We start from the raw sequence: 11,717 nt of genomic DNA, 5'->3' as shown, positions 1-11,717 counted from the left end.
TCCCTTGGTTGAACTTGACATCCTTTTTTTACCATATTATGCCTTAAAAAGTGTGAAATAAAACAAATACAGACATTCCTTCTTAAGCCAGACATTTTCTAACTTTATAAAAACTTTAGTAAATTGAAATTTTATCCTAAATGTCGAGAGGAGACTCTTTGTTGAAAATGCCATTGCGTTGTTAAAATATATATAAATGTTGGAGGTAATGGGTTATTTTTTCATTTTATGATCAAGTTTATTTCTGAAGCATCCGATGATAGTCCTGGGGATAAAATATCATGGCCATCCCTTATACCTGCCAGCAAGCCTACATTGCTGACTTTAACCCCCAAAAATACTTACAGCGATACTTTTTGGAAGGAAATGGAATCCATTCTGGAAAATGGACAAATTTTGCAATGAAAAATCTCCATGAAACTTTCACTAAAAAAATAAGTAAACAAGTAATTTCAATGTATTCCAAATGTTTAATTACTTACTTAATCTTACAAGTTTACGCCAACATTTTATGTACATCACAAAAGTTTCTGAACATTAAAAATGACAATGTGCACACTGTGTTTGGTGCAGGGCTAGTGCTAAGACTCAGCAGCCAATCTGACCACACAGAGATGAAGTAAAAAAAAATCAAAAGGAAGAAATAAAGCAACAACTTGTGGAGCGCCCCCAGACGCAGGGCTGCGGGGTACTCGGTACCGGGCCTCTCTGTCTCAGTTCTGGGGTTGTCATGGTGGCTAGACCCGGTCCGTGACCCTGCTAAGGGGCGTCCAATGAAAGGTGTAGGTGGTAGTGCATGGTGCAGGTCGCGATGAATAACGAGGACACAGGGTTGCAGTCTCTTTACCTCTTTACTGAAGGCTTCAGGGTCCGCAATCCAGAGCACTGTCAACAGGGCTGGCTGAGACCGGCCGGTCCGAAGGCACATCCGGAGTTCCCTTTGCAGGTGGAAATCAGTGTCTACCTTCTAGCGCCTGTGTGTTGTAGTACTTCCCTGCTGAGCACCACGGGATAGTCCTCACAACTGTCGTGTATATTTCTGGTCTTTCTCTCTCTCTCTCCGTCCCCCAGATGATATGGATGGGACGCACCCGTATGACGTGGTAGGCCTGGAGCTATTTTATAGGGACCCTAGGGACGCCCCTCTCCCACAGTTTGCCTCCGTTGTCTTCGTTAGGTGTAATGGTGAGACGGCAAACCTATGGTTAACTGCCCGGCCGTAGTCTAAAGTAATGCATGGAGTCTCTTACTTTCTCGGCGTTCCGGCCACCGGCTACGCGCCTCAGAAGGATGTTGCTGATCTGGAGGCACGACTCCTTCTGGTGTTCTCTCCCTTTTGCTGTATTTCCGTTCCTCACTTCTCCACAATAAACCTCGCTTCTTGTCCTTTCTTAGGAGTCTGCCGCTGTAAGGCACAGGCACAGCTCCGTAACGATCTTGTCTCTTTCTAGAACTCTGCCAGGATCCCACCCCTGACAGGTCCTCTCTCTAGCTCTTCCCAGCTACGTTCTCCCTCACTTCCTATCCAACCCCCAGTTTTACCAGAGTGTGAGGAGCGGCCTACTAGATAGAACCACTCCCCCTGGTGGCCGGAGTGTGAGGTGTAGTGTGTGTCTGTGATACCTGGTCAGGTGAACTCCTTTAGTGCCATCAGACATACCATCACTACCCTTAGCGGTGGAGCGACAGTACTGCAATGACCAGGACTCTTGGGCGCTGCACTTGCACCACTGGTTTCATTTACAAGTACTAATCGCTCCAGACACAATAGATAGCTGTTGGCCAAACAATTCAACTGCCAACAGCCTCTCCCTTCTCGCCCTGGCCAAGCATTCCTGTGTTCTCTATGAGAGAAACTCAGAAACAATTACTCAAAATTTTGAAATAAAAAGTCAAAATTATAACTTAATGAACCTCTTAACATACATGCACCATATGTACAGCAGGTGAACACCTCACCAATTTTCTATTCAGTTTTCACTCCTCTGTCAGAAATCTTGCAGGGAGCACCAGATCGTGGCTGGTTTATGGTGAAATGATGTTCTTTCCAATTCCAGATTTTGGCCCCAAACATTGTTCACTAGAACCTTCAGTAGTTTAGAAATTCTTCTGTAACCCACGCCATCGGTATATTTTGCAACAATAAGGTTGCAAAGGTATTGAGACAGCTCATTGGCTTTACCCATCAAGAGATGTTTCTTGTGTGGCACCTTGGTAATGAGACACTTTTTTTTATAGGCCATCAGTTGAACCAACTAATATTATGTTTCACTAAATGGCATGATTACTTTCTTATTACTGATAGATTTCGGCTGGTGTCAGGACTCTACATGGTTCTTCATGTGCTTAATACTTTTTTTCCTGCATCATTTCTCATTATTACACATTACACATTATTACACATCACTTACTGTATTGACATTTATGGTTTGATTTTTTTGCCAGTGTGGATTAAATGGGTTGTTACCGACAACCTACAACTGATGAGAATTTCACATCAATAGCACCTTTAGAAATATATTTACTTAGAAACTTGGTGACGTGTTCAATACTTATTTCACCTTCTATGTATTACATAGACAGATGTTTGAGGGGTTTCCTGTAATACCTCGACCATAGTACCTAGAATAAATGGTCAATCATGTAACATATGGACAATCCCAGAAGTGCTCTCCATTGAGGTCATCTGTTATGATCCTTAGTGGTTGAGGATCACAAAATACTCCAGCTAAGTAACAAAACATAGGACAAGCTCTAGAGAGGTGGCAAACTGGACTGACCGCAAATCTGAACCTATCCAACACACTAAAGGTAGCCGGTGAACGTGTCTAAAATCCTAGACGTCTCGAGCCAGCCTGAGGAACTAACTACCCCTAGAGAGAAAGAAAGACCTCACTTGCCTCCAGAGAAATAATCCCCAAAGATATAGAAGCCCCCAACAAATAATAACAGTGAGGTAAGAGGAAGGCACATACACAGGGGTGAAAGCAGATTCAGCAAATGAGGCCCACTAATACTAGATAGCAGAAAATAGAAAAGGGGTCTGTGTGGTCAGTAAAAAACCCTTACAAAATATCCACACTGAGATTTCAAGAACCCCCGCACCAACTAACGGTGTGGGGGGAGAAACTCAGTCCCCTAGAGCAACCAGCAAGCGAGGAAATCACATTTTAGCAAGCTGGACAAGAAACATGATGAATGCTGATAATCAAAAAATAAACAAACAAAAACTTAGCTTGTCTTGGAGAGACTGGGAGCAAGGTAGTCACAAGGAATCTGAAGCGCACTGAATACATTGAGAGCAGGCAAGGAACTGAGTATCCAGGTGAGCTAAATAGGAAACCAACCAAGGATAACGAACCAGCTGATGCTGCCAACCTGCAGAAAGACAACACTACACAGTACCGCTTGTGACCACTAGAGGGAGCCCAAAAATAGAGTTCACAACAGTACCCCCCCCCTTGAGGAGGGGTCACCGAACCCTCATCAAGACCCCCAGGGCGATCAGGATGAGCCGCGTGGAAGGCATGAACCAAATCGGCCGCATGAACATCAGAGGCGACAACCCAGGAAGTATCCTCCTGACCATAGCCCTTCCACTTAACCAAATACTGAAGCCTCCGTCTAGAGATACGAGAATCCAAAATCTTCTCCACCACGTACTCCAATTCGCCCTCGACCAGCACCAGAGCAGGAGGCTCAACAGAAGGAACCACAGGTACCACATACCTCCGCAACAAAGACCTATGGAACACATTATGAATGGCAAACGATGCTGGGAGATCCAAACGAAAAGACACCGGGTTAAGGATTTCCAAGATCTTATAAGGACCGATGAAGCGAGGCTTGAATTTAGGAGAGGAGACCTTCATAGGAACATATCGAGAAGACAGCCACACCAAATCCCCAACACGAAGTCGGGGACCCACACCGCGGCGGCGGTTGGCAAAGCGCTGAGCCTTCTCCTGTGACAACCTCAAATTGTCCACCACATGGTTCCAAATCTGCTGCAACCTATCCACCACAGAATCCACCCCAGGACAGTCAGAAGGCTCAACCTGACCCGAGGAAAAATGAGGATGGAAACCAGAATTGCAGAAAAAAGGCGAAACCAAAGTAGCAGAACTAGCCCGATTATTAAGGGCAAACTCGGCCAATGGCAAAAAAGTCACCCAATCATCCTGATCAGCAGAAACAAAACATCTCAAATAAGTTTCCAACGTCTGATTAGTTCGCTCGGTTTGGCCATTAGTCTGAGGATGGAAGGCTGACGAAAAAGACAAATCAATGCCCATCTTAGCACAAAAAGTCTGCCAAAACCTGGACACAAACTGGGATCCTCTATCAGACACAATATTTTCAGGAATGCCGTGCAAGCGAACCACATTCTGAAAAAATAGAGGAACCAAATCGGAGGAAGAAGGCAACTTAGGCAAGGGCACCAAATGGACCATCTTGGAAAAACGATCACACACCACCCAGATGACAGACATTTTCTGAGATACTGGAAGATCCGAAATAAAATCCATGGAAATGTGCGTCCAAGGCCTTTTCGGAATAGGCAAAGGCAAAAGCAAACTGCTGGCACGAGAACAGCAAGGCTTAGCCCGAGCACAAATCCCACAAGACTGCACAAAGGAACGCACATCCCGCGACAAGGAAGGCCACCAGAAGGACCTAGCCACCAAATCTCTGGTACCAAAAATCCCAGGATGACCCGCCAACACCGAAGAATGAACCTCGGAAATAACTCTGCTGGTCCATCTCTCCGGGACAAACAGTCTCTCTGGTGGACAACGGTCAGGTCTATCCGCCTGAAATTTCTGCAGCACTCGTCGCAAATCTGGGGAAATAGCAGACAAAATCACTCCCTCTCTGAGAATACCAGCCGTGTTGTGAAATTGGATTCTGGACTCCCCCGGTGGCCACTTGTGGAATTGTACTTGTGTGCATCATCCCCTCTGTTCACCTGCTCCTATCAGGATGTGGGAGTCGCTATATAACCTTGCTCCTCTGTCAGTTTCATGCCGGTCATCAATGTAATCAGAAGCCTTTCTGTGCATGTTCCTGCTACTAGACAACTCCCAGCTAAGTTGGACTTTTGTCCTTGTGTGTTTTTGCATTTTGTTCCTGTTCACAGCTGCTGTTTCGTTACTGTGTCTGGAAAGCTCTTGTGAGCGGAAATTGCCACTCTGGTGTTATGAGTTAATGCTAGAGTCTTAAAGTAATTTCTGGATGGTGTTTTGATAGGGTTTTCTGCTGACCATGAAAGTGCCCTTTCTGTCTTCTTGCTATCTAGTAAGCGGACCTCGATTTTTGCTAAACCTATTTTCATACTACGTTTGTCATTTCATCTAAAATCACCGCCAATATATGTGGGGGCCTCTGTCTGCCTTTTGGGAAAATTTCTCTAGAGGTGAGCCAGGACTGTCTTTTCCTCTGCTAGAATTAGGTAGTTCTCTGGCTGGCGCTGGGCATCTAGGGATAAAAAAACGTAGGCATGCTACCCGGCCACTTCTAGTTGTGCGGCAGGTTTAGTTCATGGTCAGTATAGTTTCCATCTTCCAAGAGCTAGTTCTCATATATGCTGGGCTATGTTCTCTCGCCATTGAGAATCATGACAGTTTGACCGGCCAAAAAAAAGGGTTAAATTACTGGCTGAGAAAGGAGAGAAAAAAGAAGTCTGCTACAATTTTTTTTTTTTTTTTTTCCTCTAGTTCTGAGTGTGCTCTTAATTGAATCACTTGCTAGTCTGCCTATACTGCAGCCTTCCTCTCTTTCTCTCCTTCTAATCCTTGAATGGCTCTGTGTTCACCTGTTTCAAATGGATCTTCAGAGTGTAGCTACAGGTTTGAATAATCTCGCCACAAAGGTACAAAATTTGCAAGATTTTGTTGTTCATGTACCTATGTCTGAGCCTAGAATTCCTTTGCCTGAATTCTTCTCGGGGAATAGATCTCACTTTCAAAATTTTAAAAATAATTGCAAATTGTTTTTGTCCCTGAAGTCTCGCTCTGCCGGAGACCCTGCACAGCAGGTCAGGATTGTAATTTCCTTGCTCCGGGGCGACCCTCAAGACTGGGCTTTTGCATTGGCACCAGGGGATCCTGCGTTGCTCAATGTGGATGCGTTTTTTCTGGCCTTGGGGTTGCTTTATGAGGAACCTCATTTAGAGCTTCAGGCGGAAAAGGCCTTGATGTCCTTGTCTCAGGGGCAAGATGAAGCTGAAATATACTGCCAAAAATTCCGCAAATGGTCTGTGCTTACTCAGTGGAATGAGTGCGCCCTGGCGGCGATTTTCAGAGAAGGTCTCTCTGATGCCATTAAGGATGTTATGGTGGGGTTCCCTGTGCCTGCGAGTCTGAATGAGTCCATGACGATGGCTATTCAGATCGATAGGCGTCTGCGGGAGCGCAAACCTGTGCACCATTTGGCGGTGTCTACTGAGAAAACGCCAGAAAATATGCAATGTGATAGAATTCTGTCCAGAAGCGAGCGGCAGAATTTTAGACGAAAAAATGGGTTGTGCTTCTATTGTGGTGATTCAACTCATGTTATATCAGCATGCTTTAAGCGTACTAAGAAGCCTGACAAGTCTGTTTCAATTAGCACTTTACAGTCTAAGTTTATTCTATCTGTGACCCTGATTTGTTCTTTGTCATCTATTACCGCGGACGCCTATGTCGACTCTGGCGCTGCTTTGAGTCTTATGGATTGGTCCTTTGCCAAACGCTGTGGGTATGATTTGGAGCCATTGGAGGCTCCGATACCTCTGAAAGGGATTGACTCCACCCCATTGGCTAGTAATAAACCACAATACTGGACACAAGTGACTATGCGTGTTAATCCGGATCACCAGGAGGTTATTCGCTTTCTGGTGCTGTATAATCTACATGATGTTTTGGTGCTGGGATTGCCATGGCTGCAATCTCATAACCCAGTCCTCGACTGGAGAGCTATGTCTGTGTTAAGCTGGGGATGTAAAGGAACTCATGGGGGCGTACCTTTGGTTTCCATTTCATCATCTATTCCCTCTGAGATTCCTGAATTCTTGTCTGACTTTCGTGACGTTTTTGAAGAACCCAAGGTTGGTTCACTACCTCCGCACCGGGAGTGCGATTGTGCCATAGACTTGATCCCGGGTAGTAAATACCCTAAGGGTCGTTTATTTAATCTGTCTGTGCCTGAACACGCGGCTATGCGAGAATATATAAAGGAGTCCTTGGAAAAGGGACATATTCGTCCTTCGTCATCTCCCTTAGGAGCCGGTTTTTTCTTTGTGTCTAAGAAAGACGGCTCTTTGAGGCCGTGTATTGATTATCGACTTTTGAATAAAATCACGGTTAAATATCAATATCCGTTACCACTGCTTACTGATTTGTTTGCTCGTATAAAGGGGGCCAAGTGGTTCTCTAAGATTGATCTCCGTGGGGCGTATAATTTGGTGCGAATCAAGCAGGGGGATGAGTGGAAAACCGCATTTAATACGCCCGAGGGCCATTTTGAGTATTTGGTGATGCCTTTTGGTCTTTCAAATGCCCCTTCAGTCTTCCAGTCCTTTATGCATGACATTTTCCGCGATTATTTGGATAAATTTATGATTGTGTATCTGGATGATATTCTGATTTTTTCGGATGACTGGGACTCTCATGTCCAGCAGGTCAGGAGGGTTTTTCAGGTTTTGCGGTCTAATTCCTTGTGTGTGAAGGGTTCTAAGTGTGTTTTTGGGGTTCAAAAGATTTCCTTCTTGGGATACATTTTTTCCCCCTCTTCCATCGAGATGGATCCTGTCAAGGTTCAGGCTATTGGTGATTGGACGCAACCCTCTTCTCTTAAGAGTCTTCAGAAATTTTTGGGCTTTGCTAACTTTTATCGTCGATTTATTGCTGGTTTTTCTGATGTTGTAAAACCATTGACTGATTTGACTAAGAAGGGTGCTGATGTTGCTGATTGGTCCCCTGATGCTGTGGAGGCCTTTCGGGAGCTCAAGCGCCGCTTTTCTTCCGCCCCAGTGTTGCGTCAGCCTGATGTTGCTCTTCCTTTTCAGGTTGAGGTCGACGCTTCTGAAATCGGAGCTGGGGCGGTGTTGTCGCAGAGAAGTTCCGACTGCTCCGTGATGAGACCTTGTGCTTTTTTTTCCCGTAAATTTTCGCCCGCCGAGCGGAATTATGATATTGGGAATCGGGAGCTTTTGGCCATGAAGTGGGCTTTTGAGGAGTGGCGTCACTGGCTTGAGGGGGCCAGACATCAGGTGGTGGTATTGACTGACCACAAAAATTTAATTTACCTTGAGTCTGCCAGGCGCCTGAATCCTAGACAGGCGCGCTGGTCGTTGTTTTTCTCTCGGTTTAATTTTGTGGTGTCTTACCTACCGGGTTCTAAGAATGTTAAGGCGGATGCCCTTTCTAGGAGTTTTGAGCCTGACTCCCCTGGTAATTCTGAGCCCACAGGTATCCTTAAAGATGGAGTGATATTGTCTGCCGTTTCTCCAGACCTGCGGCGGGCCTTGCAGGAGTTTCAGGCGGATAGACCTGATCGTTGCCCACCTGGTAGACTGTTTGTTCCTGATGATTGGACCAGTAGAGTCATCTCTGAGGTTCATTCTTCTGCGTTGGCAGGTCATCCTGGAATCTTTGGTACCAGGGATTTGGTGGCAAGGTCCTTCTGGTGGCCTTCCCTGTCACGAGATGTGCTAGGCTTTGTGCAGTCTTGTGACGTTTGTGCTCGGGCCAAGCCTTGTTGTTCTCGGGCTAGTGGATTGTTGTTACCCTTGCCTATCCCGAAGAGGCCTTGGACGCACATCTCGATGGATTTTATTTCGGATCTGCCTGTTTCTCATAAGATGTCTGTCATCTGGGTGGTGTGTGACCGTTTCTCTAAGATGGTCCATCTGGTTCCCTTGCCTAAGTTGCCTTCTTCTTCCGAGTTGGTTCCTCTGTTTTTTCAAAATGTTGTTCGTTTGCATGGTATTCCGGAGAATATCGTTTCTGACAGAGGGACCCAATTCGTGTCTAGATTTTGGCGGGCATTCTGTGCTAGGATGGGCATAGATTTGTCTTTTTCGTCTGCTTTCCATCCTCAGACTAATGGCCAGACCGAGCGGACTAATCAGACCTTGGAGACATATTTGAGGTGTTTTGTGTCTGCGGATCAGGATGATTGGGTTGCTTTTTTGCCTTTGGCGGAGTTCGCCCTCAATAATCGGGCCAGCTCTGCCACCTTGGTGTCCCCGTTTTTCTGTAATTCGGGGTTTCATCCTCGATTTTCCTCCGGTCAAGTGGAATCTTCGGATTGTCCTGGAGTGGATGCTGTGGTGGAGAGGTTGCATCAGATTTGGGGGCAGGTGGTGGACAATTTGAAGTTGTCCCAGGAGAAGACTCAGCTTTTTGCCAACCGCCGTCGTCGTGTTGGTCCTCGGCTTTGTGTTGGGGACTTGGTGTGGTTGTCTTCTCGTTTTGTCCCTATCAGGGTTTCTTCTCCTAAGTTTAAGCCTCGGTTCATCGGCCCGTACAAGATATTGGAGATTCTTAACCCTGTGTCCTTCCGTTTGGACCTCCCTGCATCTTTTTCGATTCATAATGTTTTTCATCGGTCATTGTTGCGCAGGTATGAGGTACCGGCTGTGCCTTCCGTTGAGCCTCCTGCTCCGGTGTTGGTTGAGGGTGAGTTGGAGTACGTTGTGGAAAAGATCTTGGACTCTCGTGTTTCCAGACGGAAACTCCAGTATCTGGTCAAATGGAAGGGATACGGTCAGGAGGATAATTCTTGGGTCACTGCCTCTGATGTTCATGCCTCCGATCTTGTCCGTGCCTTTCATAGGGCTCATCCTGATCGCCCTGGTGGTTCTGGTGAGGGTTCGGTGCCCCCTCCTTGAGGGGGGGGGTACTGTTGTGAAATTGGATTCTGGACTCCCCCGGTGGCCACTTGTGGAATTGTACTTGTGTGCATCATCCCCTCTGTTCACCTGCTCCTATCAGGATGTGGGAGTCGCTATATAACCTTGCTCCTCTGTCAGTTTCATGCCGGTCATCAATGTAATCAGAAGCCTTTCTGTGCATGTTCCTGCTACTAGACAACTCCCAGCTAAGTTGGACTTTTGTCCTTGTGTGTTTTTGCATTTTGTTCCTGTTCACAGCTGCTGTTTCGTTACTGTGTCTGGAAAGCTCTTGTGAGCGGAAATTGCCACTCTGGTGTTATGAGTTAATGCTAGAGTCTTAAAGTAATTTCTGGATGGTGTTTTGATAGGGTTTTCTGCTGACCATGAAAGTGCCCTTTCTGTCTTCTTGCTATCTAGTAAGCGGACCTCGATTTTTGCTAAACCTATTTTCATACTACGTTTGTCATTTCATCTAAAATCACCGCCAATATATGTGGGGGCCTCTGTCTGCCTTTTGGGAAAATTTCTCTAGAGGTGAGCCAGGACTGTCTTTTCCTCTGCTAGGATTAGGTAGTTCTCCGGCTGGCGCTGGGCATCTAGGGATAAAAAAACGTAGGCATGCTACCCGGCCACTTCTAGTTGTGCGGCAGGTTTAGTTCATGGTCAGTATAGTTTCCATCTTCCAAGAGCTAGTTCTCATATATGCTGGGCTATGTTCTCTCGCCATTGAGAATCATGACACAGCCGGCTCAGAAACTCCCGGAGAGTCAGGCACAAAACTCCTAGAAAGTGCATCAGCTTTCACGTTCTTCGAACCAGGCAGGTATGAGACCACGAAGTTGAAACGGGAGAAAAACAACGACCAACGAGCCTGTCTAGGATTCAGGCGCTTGGCAGATTCAAGGTAAATCAGATTTTTGTGATCAGTCAAGACCACCACGCGATGTTTAGCTCATTCGAGCCAATGTCGCCACTCCTCAAATGCCCACTTCATAGCCAACAACTCCCGATTACCAACATCATAATTCTGCTCGGCAGGCGAAAACTTTCTTGAAAAGAAAGCACATGGCTTCATCACAGAGCCATCAGAGCTTCTCTGCGACAAAACAGCCCCTGCTCCAATCTCAGAAGCATCAACCTCGACCTGGAAGGGGAGAGAGACATCTGGCTGACATAAGACTGGAGCTGAAGAAAACCGGTGCTTCAGCTCCCAAAAGGCCTCCACGGCCGCAGGAGACCAATTAGTAACATCAGAACCCTTCTTGGTCAAATCCGTCAAAGGTTTAACCACGCTAGAAAAATTAGCGATGAAACGACGGTAAAAATTAGCAAAACCCAAGAACTTCTGAAGACTCTTAACAGACGTGGGCTGAGTCCAGTCATGAATAGCCTGGACCTTGACTGGGTCCATCTCCACAGTAGAAGGAGAAAAAATAAAACCCAAAAAGGAGACCTTCTGTACTCCGAAGAGGCATTTTGAGCCCTTCACAAATAAAGCATTAGCACGCAGGACCTGAAACACCATCCTGACCTGCTTACTGTTATGATCCTTAGTGGTTGAGGATCACAAAATACTCCAGCTAAGTAACAAAACATAGGACAAGCTCTAGAGAGGTGGAAAACTGGACTGACCGCAAATCTGAACCTATCCAACACACTAAAGGTAGCCGGTGAACGTGTCTAAAATCCTAGACGTCTCGAGCCAGCCTGAGGAACTAACTACCCCTAGAAAGAAAGAAAGACCTCACTTGCCTCCAGAGAAATAATCCCCAAAGATATAGAAGCCCCCAACAAATAATAACGGTGAGGTAAGAGGAAGGCACATATACAGGGGTGAAAG

Source organism: Ranitomeya variabilis, chromosome 4, assembly GCF_051348905.1.
Source record: "Ranitomeya variabilis isolate aRanVar5 chromosome 4, aRanVar5.hap1, whole genome shotgun sequence".
In the NCBI taxonomy this organism is placed as follows: domain Eukaryota; kingdom Metazoa; phylum Chordata; class Amphibia; order Anura; family Dendrobatidae; genus Ranitomeya; species Ranitomeya variabilis.
This window is presented reverse-complemented; position numbering follows the sequence as displayed.